This window comes from Muscardinus avellanarius (assembly GCF_963383645.1).
Source record: "Muscardinus avellanarius genome assembly, chromosome: 11".
NCBI lineage: Eukaryota > Metazoa > Chordata > Mammalia > Rodentia > Gliridae > Muscardinus > Muscardinus avellanarius.
In genome coordinates this window covers 33,482,053-33,492,307 of record NC_137797.1, presented here as the reverse complement: position 1 = coordinate 33,492,307, position 10,255 = coordinate 33,482,053, and the positions used below count along the sequence as shown (strand labels likewise).

The window sequence follows — 10,255 nt, the reverse complement described above, 5'->3', positions numbered from 1 at the left end:
GGAGCATCATCCTGGAATTTGATGGCTTTAACTCTGTTAAAGACAAACTTAACCACATAATTTAGAAACCATGGGCCAAATATAAGTATGAATAGAATGGCCTGCAAAGGTCTTACAAGAGGTAGGCTTAATAGAAATTTACTGTAAATCTTTTTAATTAATTTTATATAAACCCATCTTTATCATATATGCACACAAACACCCCAAAAATGTTTTTCTATATACACTCTAACCCAAAAAAATATCATTTTACAATGTTCTTATACAAGAATTTAAAAGCCCATTTAAAAGACTTGTGTTCCTTTAAACCGTATGAAGTTAAGAGTATTTGAAAGCTTACATTTTACATTTCTCCAGCTTAATAATTTAATTACAAATTAACATAAAAAATTAAGACATTAGGTAAACATCACTAGTGCCTTAAAACATTAATCCTGCAAAATGAATAAAACTAAAGGCAACGCATATTATATTTGATCACATAACTTAATAACTGCATTAAAGATTACCACAGAAAACCAAGACATCAGATAGCATCACTAGTGTCTTAAAACATTAATTCTGCCAAAGAAAAAAGAACTTTAAAGGCAATGCATATTGTATTTAATCACATCTCAATGCATATTGTATTTAATCACATCTCACAGAGGTCTAAGTTTTACGGTGGTCTGGACAGCTTTTAAGTTTATGTTTTAGCTAGAAACTATTGAATTATACAAAAAAACTTTGAGCAGTACCTTGTCTTAGTACAGCCAGCAAAAGAAGAACAGCTTAAATTTTTTTTCTTTTGGGGCTTTTCCAGATGGATGAGATAAAACATGGTATAATTTTAAATAAGACCAAGGGAGAGGCTTGTACCCAAGTTAGTTGGTTTCCTGACATTATATCTCTTTAATACAGAAGCTGGAGTCTCTAGTATAACTAAGAAAGAATGGGAGAATTGGAGGTCACCCCAAAAGCAGGCGAAATATTGAGTAAAAAAATGCTTTAGGGGCTGGCCTGATATGCCCAACTATAGCTACATTTGGACCTTTGGCCAGGACAGAAGGGTAACGCCTTGAACCTGGCCCCAGTGTCTATGAGGAACCAGACAGTCTAAGATCCCACTGTGATTGCCTAAGGCTCTTTTGTCTTAACTCAGGTGGTAGGAGCCTGGAGGAATGGCCCTGGAACTCATCATTGGGAACCTGGATCTGGTGATCCCAGGTACCTTCAGACCTGGGGGCGCTCAGACTTTTAATGGTCCCCCTTGCACCACGGGCAGGACCTTGGAAGGATTTTGAGGGCTCCTGGTTGAGGGTATTCACGCCAGAGATGCCCTGATTTTCCACACATAAAACAGACTTGAGCCCAGGATTTTGTGGGATTAGTGCTCAGCCAAAATTCTTTCATGACATTTGTCCTTCTGTTTTTTCCTTTCTAAGTCCCTATTATTATAAACTGAATTAGCAGCCTGCAGTAGTGATTTTAGATTATATTTATCTGTCTCCAACACCAGTTTTTAGAGTTTTGTTTCTGAGGGTAGCCTCCCCTTCTACTGGCCAAAGAATTGAGCAAACTGAATGCCTACACCTTTTGTTTGAGGTTAATGATATAACTACCACTACATTAAAAGGTCCCTTTTCAATTTCCTTAAGCTCAGCCTATAGAAACGGCTTATGTAGAGATTGAACTCTAAACTCCCCCTCCCCACTTTGTATGGGGGCAAGTAGAAAAGATACCACTGTCAAGAAAATTATCTTGGTTATATACCTGGGACTGTGTAAAAGATCAATAAGTATTAGTTGAATTTCATGGAATTTAAAATAAATAAAGCAAATAAACACTTAAGAGACACTGTTATATCTAAGAACTAAAGAATAGAAGCAGCAATATAGTGGTGATTGATGAGCCTGTCTTTTGTAGCAAAACAGGTACAAGGCTGTAATCCTTTATCTGCCATTAGTAAACTACTTGACCTCCAATAAATGCCTTGTATGTGTAAACTTCGATTTAAAGTCTATAAAACAGATATTATTAGTACTACATTAAAAGGCTGTTAATATGGGCTAAGTAAAAAAAAAAAAAAAACATTAAAATGCTTAATAAGCCATCTAGTTAGGCCCACAATAATGATCAGCTATTATCATCATGCTGGCACAATAACATATTATAGGGATTGATAATAAGGAAGTCAGTATGAAAGTATATGTTTCCTACTTGAAATTTTCAGTGTCATTCTTTCCATTTGGCATGTTTGTTTTTTATATCAGTGCTACCATTGTTACTTTTCTGGGGAGACAATAGGAAGTACAGCTTGTGTGTGGCCTTTAGGCACATGAGGGAGTGTCAGCCGATGAGTTCCTCCAGGTTTCACCATAGCATCATTCAAAGCCTATAAAACATGAACCCAAGGAGGAAAGGCCACTAACTCCTTCTGCCATAAGACATTTTGGGGAAGAGGACTACATGAAAGAGGACGACTTGAAATGGTTTATATTTTATTCTTCTCTCATAGAATTGTGGCAGCAGAAAGAATAAAAAGAAATAAAAAGTAATTACTGAATTTAGCAGTAGGTTAAGTGTCATACAAAACACTATTTATACCCTAACTTAACCATCTCGATTATGGTTGAAACAAAAAGCAAACATGTTTTAAAACGACCCAAGGGGCTATTCTGTCAAGGGAGAGATAAGAATTTCACACATCTTTGAATATGAAGAAGAAATTTCTGGAAGTAGACAAGCCTTTCTGGCCAGAGGATCAATTCACCAGCACATACAAGGACTGGCCTGAGATGCTAATCTGCCCGCCATGTTGTTTTTATGGTGTTGCAAGCGGCAAGGTGGCTCACTGGCCAGAGCTGGCTTTCTGTGCAGTGGGCGGGTGAGCACATGTCCTTTCTTCCTCTCTTCCCATCAGGTATGCTCCACTCCTCGCTAGTGGTCAGTTTCCCAATGAGTAAATAAGGCCTGCTTCTTGACACACATTCCACGGGCAAGCCAGATTTTAGGGGACAAAAAGTCCAAGGGACCAGAAAGAAATCCCAGAAGGTTAAGAAGCCACAAAGAGTTGATATAGTGGAGAGTGTTAGGGGGCTTGGCTAAAAATCCAGTGCATTACTCAATCCCAGTCTTCTTTTTCAATAAACATCCTTTGGATGGAAGATTTAGATGGTGGGCCTCTCAGTAATTCCTAAGCAAATCCATTGGGCTGTATGCGGTTTATAGTTTAGGGCTTTATTTTGCTGTATCATCTGTGTATGTTTTACTGTTGTATTTCTTTTGGTTAATCTTCCTTCCTCCTGGGAAACAAAACGTTCTGCAATAACAAACACTGTCTGTGGTAAGTCCCTAAAATCCCAGTGCAACAGATTGCAAAGCCTGCTGTCCATTCCAAACACACATGCATTGTTTCTTTCTTAAGCTGGTCATTTTTCTGCCTTCAACTCCATCTTATATACATGTCATTTTCCACTGGTGACCCATCACTGACCACTCCTTCCCAAAGATGTTTTGTTACACACAGTAACCATGTTCTTCAAACAAAACTGTAATAACCTTATTGCCTTGTGGAAATTACTGGTACTTCAATAATATAAAAATTTTGATACTTTTTCTCCCTGCTTTCCTTATGACCAAGTCTATAAAGATTTTTAAAGCATATTCTTGATGATGTTCTTTAATCTCAAAGAAAGTTGGAGAGAAAAATATAAGTATTTGAGCACTGTATATCATCTTGGGATATATTAGATTTTATTAGAGATATTTTTACTTAAGAGGAATTCACTTATATGAATGTTGAACCCAAGAAATTAATTAACTGAGTCTCAGACTCACTCAAAGAGCAGATGCTCTTGAAAGAGAATCCCATGATACCTATAGGTACAAGGCAAATTATACAGTTCAATGACTGATATGAGAAGCAACTGGGAGTGGAAAGGGCTCTATGCTAGCATTTATCCCAGGTTTAACATATGTGCGTTAGTCAGCCATAATTATTGGTACTATCCCATCATTTTCAAGGAATCCAGGTTTTGACAAGTAAGTATATGGTTGTCCTAATTCCAAACAACTGAGTCTCCTTGGCTCTGACCAATCAGAGTCACATAGCATGAAGACCTGTGCTTTTTCAAGAGAAGATAGATCTGGATTTTAGGAAAAATCCTCTAATATTTAGTGTTAGCTCAATTGTCTGGTTTTTCTGCATGTTCACTTTGTAGGCAAAACTTGTCTAAATGAAAGATTTTCCTATGTGTCACAAATATGCAACTTCACTTGTCCAGAACTTCTAGCATTTGGGGGCATCTACACTTTCATGTTCTCTTCCACTTCATCAGCTGAATGGCTGGTTCCACTTAGGATATTTACATACACACCATAGGTCAGCTTAAGCATGTTCTGTTGATTGCTGCAGAAGAGAACACCCATCGTTACTTAAGAAAATTGAGCAAAAGATTAAAAACAGAGATGCAAACTTGGATATAATTCACTGATTTGCTGGCATCTGCACTTAAACCATTTTCTATTGTTAAAAATAGCAATCACTGAGCAACTTCTGTATACCAGGCCCTGGTCCAAGCTTTTAATCTATTCTACCATGATGATGGTCATCACAAAAATGAAGTGGCATTGGCACATGGCTCCAGTTTTAAGTTAAATTAGGTGAAGGCTCTGAAATTTTATGTGATTTGACCAATATCATATGGTTAATAAATAATTGAGCCAAATCTTATGCTATATCCACTGAACTCAAATTCATTTTAAGGCAAACAGGAGCAGCTTCCGCACTTACTTTATCCTAAATTGTAGAGTTTCTATGTGATGAAAATATCTATAAAAGAAGTTAATAAACTCAAAGAATAAAGCCACCAATAAGTGGTAGCAAATAATTATGGATGCCTATTTAGTAATTTAAAAGTAGATCGATAGTGCCAAAAGTTATAGCTTTATTACTGAACATTTCAAAATGTTGTCTGCACAATGGGATAGCAGTGTAATATTGGTAAAAAAAAAAAAGTATTAGGGGCATGTAAACAAATATTTGCTTATGGAAAACCTATAAAGTATGAAGAGAGCAAAATAAGGTAGAAGAACAGTAGGCAAAGATGAGCTTCTAGTGGGCTCTGGAACTTGTCCAAAGGCATCTTGCCTACAGGAGGGAGGGCTGAGCTGCCATAACACTCACCTCTGGAGTAGTCTGTGGCTACTGTCCTTCCTGACATACCTTGAAAAAGGTGATCCCATCAGCCAAGGGTAATCCTCCAGAGAAGAAGCCCTTGAGGGTTCATACCTGTACAAACAGGTAAACAAAACCTTTGCAGAGGTGGAATAAGTGGGGAAACGGGAGGCAGAGAGAGGGGCAGTTGCTAACACTGTCATGTGGCAGACATTTAGATAAATTGCTCTCTTTTTTCATAATATTTTAATTTGTGAACATTCTAAATTAAGTAAACTACTATTTTCTGGGTGAGGTGGGGTTTGTTTCTTGAATGGGGTATTTTCAAAGTTTGCTGAATTCTTACTATCTTATTTTTTTCTTCTCCAATAGCCAAACCCTTCTCTTTCTCCATTTATTTTAGCCATATATGTAATCATAGATAATTGGTGTGAATAATGAATACATACATTATGAATTTTTGTTTTTTTTATTTTTTGTTTTTTAATATATTTTTATTTGTGCATTGTAGTCAAACATCACAATGGAATACATGACTTCTGAGGAAACACAAGCACACATAATCCAATTAGCCTTTATCCTATCCCCATCTCATTTCCTCCCCCTCCCTTGATCCCATGCTTGATTTAGTGATTAACTTTGATATATTTGTTTATGTACATCATGTGTTTTAAAGAGATTCCATCTTCCCCCATCCTATCCCCTCTGATTGGCCACCTTAATTGCTCCTCCATAGGGCCCTTTCTTCAACTAGATCTCCTCCTATTACCCATTTCTTCCTAGTTTTTGCATATTAGGGAAAGCATCTGATTTTTTATTTTCTGTGTTATTTCTCAGTGTATGCCACATTGCAAGTTTCAATCCCACTCTTGAAGGCCCCGGTGCCAGCCTGGCCACCCGGCAGGCTCTGATCCCGGCCTCGCTGGCTCCAGCTCAAGCCTTACCCCATGTCAAGCCCCAATCCCGGCCCCGCTGGCCCCAGCTTGACCTCAACCCTAGGCGGGCATTGATCCTGGCTTCAGAGGCCCCAGCACTGGCCTTGCCTCACAGCAGGCTCCAATCCTGACCTTGCTAGCCCCGACACCAGCCTCACCCCTCGGCAGGCTCCGATCCTGGCCTCGCTGGCCCCAGCACCAGCCTAACCCCTCGGCTGGCTCAGATCCTCGCCTCGGAGGCCCCAGCACCAGCCTTGCCTCATGGAAGGCTTCAATCCCAACCTTGCTGGCCCCAGCTCCAGCCTCACCGCTTGGCAGGCTCCAATCCTGGCCTCGGAGGCCACAGCACCAGCCTTGCCTCACGGTGGCCCCCAATCCCGGCCAGGCTGGCCCTTGGACCGGCCTCATCCCTTGGCAGGCTCCGATCCCGGCCTCAGAGGCCCCAGCACTGGCCTTGCTTCACAGCAGGCTCCCATCCCAGCCTCCCTGGCCCCAGCACTGGCCTAGTCACCCAGCTGGTGCCTATCCTGGCCTCAGAGCCCCGGCACCAGCCTTGCTGTGCATGAGGCTCTGGTCTCTGTCACTATGAGCAAGTCGTCCGCAGATGTTCCCTTTTTACTTTCTTCTTTTTTTTTTTTGGTGGTGGTACTGGGGTTCCTGGAAACCTCTCTATCTCTGGGCTACACTCCTAGAGACCTCTCTCTCTCTCTCTCTCTCTCTCTCTATATATATATATATATATATATATATATATATATATATATATATTTTTTTTTTTTTTTTTTTTTTTTTTTTAATTTGGAAACAGGGTCTCTTAAGCCAGCAAGGCTGGCCTCACACCAGCAGGATCCTCCTGTCTCTGCGCCACCATGCCCAGTACTTTTCCTTTTTTTTTATTTTTTTATTTGAGAAAGCAGTACATGTCTTTTGCAAAAGCTGGGACCCCAAATACCTAGTGGCAATAAATTTTGTCTTCCCTCCAAAGGCAGAGGTCCATAGCTTCTCTTTGGAAAGCAGGCTCTGCTGTTCCATGTGCACCCTGGCCTCCCACTCTGTGCAGAAGAGCGTGGTGGTCATGAGGGTTGATGACTCCCAAAACATGCAATGTGTAGGCCCATCGCAGCTCTGCAGGGCTCCCTCTGATACCCCCCAAACCCTTTTGCCACTTAGTATGTTGTCCAGACTTCTCAAGCATGTGTGGCACGTGCAGTCAGTCTACTTTTAGGGAGATTTCCTCAAAAGCTAAAGGTGGACTAGACTGGATCTGTCTGCCCCTCCAATTTCTACCTTTGGGGCAATTTCTTCAAAAGATCAAGGTAGGTTGAATCAGGTCTCTGACTCTCCAAAATAATAGCCTCCACCTCTGCCACCAGCACTAGTGCCTGTGTCTCTGCGCTGCCCTGCCTGTGCTCCGCTGGCACTTCCCGTCCCTCTGCCAGTGCCACCTTCCTCCTGGTTCTCTGCTGACCTCCTTCCTTACATGATATGATGTCCAGAATTCTTAAGCATGTGCAGCAGGGGCAGTCCCCCTTCGCGGATTTCCCCCCCCCCCATAAGTTCCAAGTGAATTGGATTGAGTTTGTCTGCATCTCCTGAGTCCTGGCTACTGCTGCCGCCATCTTGGCCCCTCTCCAGTATTTTTTTTTTTATAATAAGAGAAGACAGTATGTGTGTTTTGAAGAGGATGTGAGATCGAGCACTCAGCAGCAATAAAATTTATCTTCCTTCCAAGAGTGGAGTCCCACAGCCTCACCGCGTAGAGTAGGATCTGCTGTCCCAAGTGCACTGCGGCCCGCATCTCAGCACAAAGGAGCGCAGCGGCCAGGTACACTGAGTTCTCTGGGATGAGCGGCTTGGCTCCCCACCCGGCACTGTACCTCCACCATGCCCGGATCATTTTTCTTACAAGGTATGTTGTAAGAGTAAGAGTTCCCCTGCATGCACAGCTGAAGTGGTCTTTTCTTTAATCCCTTCTGGCGTGTTCTTCCAAAAATTGCTTTTCTTGCATGGCTGGCGCTTCCTTGTCCTCTTGCTTCTAATTCCACCATTATCCACTCTTTCTCCTGTTCTAGATAGGAACTTCCTATTCTAAATAGGAAGTCACAGCTGGAAGTGTCTCCTTAAGTTGTCCCAATCTGATATTAAACCAAAATCTTGTGTCCAGGGCTTCCCCGAGAAATGCTTGTCCTGTTCGGTGGCCACGATCACCACTGCGACCGTGGCCACCACCATCTTCCTTCTCCCTCTCAGGGCAGTTTCCGACTGCCTGTGGGGTGCCCACGTCTGGCTCCTGACAGCATCAGAACTCACAGAGTTCCATGGACTTGACCTTATTTGTTCAAAAAGGAATGAATGAGCTGGAGCTTCTCACATTCCAAGGCCACATGGTTCAAGTGTCACTGCAGAGTTAAGTAATTTCCCTACTGTTTGAAAGGGTCTAGGTCTTCTCCTCCAACAGCAAACGGGCCCAGGGGATTACACCAGGGGGGCTGCCAGCTGGTATGTGGGTGGTGTGAGGAGATCTGGAGGGAGTTCACCTCTCTGGCAGTGGCAGGAGGGAACTCTCAATGGGGACTGCTTACATCAGCCTTCTCCCACTGCTTGTGGATAGGTGTGATGATTCCAGACACAATATGAGACCATAGCTCCTCACTGTTCCTGTAGGTCCTGTAGAAGTCATGTAGGTCTTCTGTACTGATATAATCATCTAAGTTCAGAGTCAAGTCTGCCACTTGCTGTGAGCCATATTCCAGTACATTGATGATCATGCTGTTCTCCATGGTGACAGCTTTCACAAGGAGCTTTCTGGATCCATCCTTGAACTCATATTGGAGGACATATAGGTCATTATTGTTGTTCCACCCAGCTGGTAGCAGTTCTGACTTCTTATCACTGGGACTTGGTCCACAGCACCCAAGCCACAGTAGCCATGTGTCACTACCTCCCAGTGCAGGAAGCAGACGAGCGCGTCCTGAGCGCAGGTTATGGCCTGCGCTGCCGACTCGAAGAGAACTTCCAAGCCCGCCATAAGGGCCTGCCGCTTCTGTCTTTTTATTTTATTTATTTATTTATTTATTTATTTATTTTAAAAATTTTTTTGTGTGTGTGGTACTGGGGTTCCTGGAAGCCCTTCTACCTCCAGGCTACACTCCCAGACCTATTTTATACTTTTTATTTGGAAACAGGGTCTCTTAAGCCAGCGCGCCTGGCTTCGAACCTGTGCAATCCTCCTGCCTCTGCCTCCCAAGCATGGGGATTACAAACATGTGCCATCATGCCCAGCTTAATTCTTGGTTTTAAACAATATTCATCACAAAACATTGAAGTGTGACAAGAAACTTCAGTCAGTTCAAATGATTCAGTCTCCCTTAGGACATTGTCGCATTTGACTATGCCATATTGCAAAAGTAAGAAATCATTGTCAGATGTAGATAAATCTATTTTTCATTTCTCATGATAAGATATTTCTATTAAATGAAATGCTTTCTAAAAACAATTTTATAAAAAGAATAATCTGTATATTGTGTCACCAACAAAAATATTAATAGCGACAGTTATAGAACATTTGATTAGTCATTTGTTATAAACTATATCTTAAGTGCATATTATATTATAATGATCATGAGCTTTTTATGTTCAGAATTTACATCTTAGAGGGTTTTTTTTTCCTTAAAAAGCCAGTAGTCAATAAATTTTTTTACTATCTTTTGACAAGGAAAGCATGAGCCAACCCAATTTGCTACATAACTTTGTGTGTGTGTGTGGCACTGGGGATGGAACTCAGTGGTCTTCTACTCCTGGGATCCATATCCAAACCTATTTTATATTTTATTTGGAAACAGAATCTAATTAAGTTGCTGAGAGCCTCTCTAAGCTGCTGAGGCTGGCTTTAAACCTGAGCAATCTTCCTGTCCCAGCATCTCAAATACTGGGATTACAAGCATGCACCATCACTCCTGGCAGTTTGCTCCATAATATTTGATAAGTTCGGATTGTCCCTGTACTTAAAATAAACATTGAGCCCGAGCCCAGAAAGACCACTGGAGATTCAAAAACCAGAGTTGTGGAGATCTAATGGTCGATATTTTAAGGCACCAATAAAACTTATGTTTTTCACAAGAAGCAGAGGGGAGAGCCTCTCGGAGACAGTTTCTCTGATGCT

General features: G+C 41.6%; 1 pseudogene across 1 annotated transcript; it reads right to left on the bottom strand.

Moving 5' to 3' along the window:
• Positions 1–8,513: 8,513 nt before the first annotated feature.
• LOC308269450 (proteasome inhibitor PI31 subunit-like) lies at positions 8,514–9,121 on the bottom strand (annotated as a pseudogene). Its single transcript has one exon. The product of its transcript is annotated as a proteasome inhibitor PI31 subunit-like (transcript).
• Positions 9,122–10,255: the final 1,134 nt, after the last annotated feature.